Genomic DNA, 2,859 nt, shown 5'->3' with positions numbered 1-2,859 from the left:
CGCTCGCTCTGTCGCTGGCTGGGGGGATCTCGCCTATTTATAGCGCCTTTGGCTGAGCGGCGGCTCCCTGCCCCGAGCGGCTTGCAGTCTCCTCTCCCACCCATGTCTCCTCCATTCAATCTCGTCACAGTGGAGGGAGGCGCAGCTGGTCCTTTGAGCAGACCCCGGGGTGGATTTTTGTCACTCACTCTCTCTTCGCTGCCCGCTATTTAACTGGCCATAAGTGAGTTTAAAACCAAGCCGTTACAATAAATTGAATCTGGATGGGTGTTGGTTTTGTTCGAGAAGCTGGGCTTCGGATTCCACCTCGGCCTAAACTCAGCTGCCTTCATTGGGTTTGCCCCATTTACACCAGCTTTGTTAGATGGGCAGAGGCGCAGAAAATTATAGTGTGTACAGTACTTTGAGCATCCACAGTCGGCTGAGGTGGAATTTGAAGCCTCTTTGGACACATCTTAACACCTTCCACTGGCTCTTTTACCAGTCTATGAATGATATGCCTGTTCAAACATGTAATCTTTTTCACAGGCAGAATCATTGGACGTGATTCTGCTTCCCCACGTGCACATTCAAGCTCTACACATAATGTATGAAGAATTCGTGGTTTGTTTCAATCAGTGTCATGTTCTTTTGTGCATGAATTGCACTTGCAGATTGTGAAGTGGCCACATTAGTTAGCAACAAGCACAAATGGTTGGACAGCGCACTATGAGCTGTGTGGGGGAATCCTCAAGAGTTTGTTGGGGTTTTTTGCATATGTGCACACACACACACACACACACACAGTCATTTTGTATTAACTGGCTACTTTTCATCACTATTCAGTTGGAGCGTGATCCCTTTCTGCAAAAATTAAATTTAAAAAATGACCACATGGATTGAAAAAATAAGCCTCTTCCCACTGCCCCCCCAAGTTATATGATTCCATTTTGAAGATAGAAGCTACACATGGATGCTTCCTGTGATCCTTTCTGTGTGATGCATGGACTTCTGAACACATGAGAAGTTTGAACTACTACAGTAGTCCTCTGGCTGTTCTGTAAACGTCCCTGACCATCAGGTATATACTGACATAATCACACAGAGCCAGTGTGGAGCAATGACCAGAGATCACTTTGAAGTATGGGCGAGTTACTTTCGCTCAGCCTAACCTCTCACAGGACTATCATGGCTGAAATGCTAGTGTGTTCCACAGAGGAAGAGTAGATTCATAAATGTGATTATTACTTTTGGCATAGGGCCATTGTAATATCAGACAGTTTGTGCATACTGTATGTTCTTCAGATTTTGCAACAATTACTCCAGAGGAGATACAGCAAGACTTTTTAAAGATCTGGCAATCTCTAGTACCTACTTAGTGTATGAATAGTCACTAATAACTGTATATAGTATTTATCTAGAGCTTTTAACTTCACTAACAGTACAGTACCTAGCAATGATGTGTCTCAGTTTTCCAGACAAAATGTTCGGTCTTATATTTTTTGTGTTTCTTCTGTTAGTGTGTTACCAGCTTTGCTGCTGTTTGAGTGCCTTCAGAGAGTGTCTTGAAGAAAGCTACTCACGTCTATTCATTAAGGTGGACACTCTGCTGATTGGAATGGGGTGGAGGCAGGTTCAAGACAGCTATGAAGGCAAATCCAGACTGAGCTCATTCCTTCTTTCAGTGGCAAGGCCCTCTCTGTTGGCTGCCTGGCTGTGATGTTGGGCCAGTCAAAAGCTGAATTTGCTGCTCTAGCATGTAGGAAGAGGCATGCCTCTCTTTCCTGCAGGTGTAAGAGTTCACTTTTACTACACCTGATTGAATAATCACTTTAGCTTTATCCATGAAAATACTTTGCACATAGTTTGTGGATTTTGGCCTTACATGTGTACTGCCAACAGGATCCCACGTGTTCTAACTCTTGTGCACCTGAGAATGCACATTTCAGTGAGGCCACAATGTGCCTGAAACTCTCTTGGGTAATGGAACAAAGAATAATGTAAGATGCTGAAAGGATATTGAGTGGTCTGAACGATTTTCTGCACACTGCTTCTCCAAATAGTCATCAACAAAACTATGTTTCCTTATGCAATATCTGGGAATCGATGCAAAAGGTCACAAACTGCGTATAAAAGAGACAAAGCATTTTACGAAAGAGGAAACAAACAAAATAATAATCTCATCATTTAAATGGAGAATTTTAATTGCTTCCCAATTGAATAAAATATTGAGCAGCAGTGGCATTACGCCTGCCTGTTTTTTTTAAAAAAAAATAGTCATTTTCAAATAGAAGGCAGAAGATTGTGGTCACAAGGAACAATCTTGATTTCTGCATTTTGCTGTGCTGCCTGTGAGACTCTTGTTCTTTGACAATGATAGTTGTCTGGCATGCAAAGGTATAATTTTTATATTGTGCTCTGTCAAAATAACTAGATTGGTTTTGTATTTCCAGAAAGGGCAAAAGGAAAGAATTGACTTGCATGGCAAAAAAGAAAGGAAGGGCTGTCCCAAAGTGGTCTGCTTTTTGTTGTTTTCTTAGCCTTCCCCTCCAATATGTGGCTCTTTTAGGATACTATTCTGTGATCTATTCTCTCCTATTAACCTACACTAGGCCGTAGTGTATAGGGGAGATTATAAGCTTGTTTTGGATAGTGGTCCTATTTGTGGCATTTTCTTTTGCTATGAGGTTGGACTGGCCGGAATTAGTTGTGACCTCTAATAAGAAATACTCTCATTTGTGATTTCTGTTGTACTTTCAAGGTACAGAACACTTGATACCATCATTGTATATGTAACCCTCTGAGACAGGTCTAAATGATTAGCCGTCAGGGGCATACAGTGCTGGTTGTTTGGCTAACATTAGCAATGGCTGAAGTGGA

The sequence above is a fragment of the Podarcis muralis genome, chromosome 2, assembly GCF_964188315.1.
Source record: "Podarcis muralis chromosome 2, rPodMur119.hap1.1, whole genome shotgun sequence".
In the NCBI taxonomy this organism is placed as follows: Eukaryota; Metazoa; Chordata; class Lepidosauria; order Squamata; family Lacertidae; genus Podarcis; species Podarcis muralis.
The sequence above is the reverse complement of the archived record's forward strand: the minus strand, read 5'-3'. Positions refer to the sequence as shown.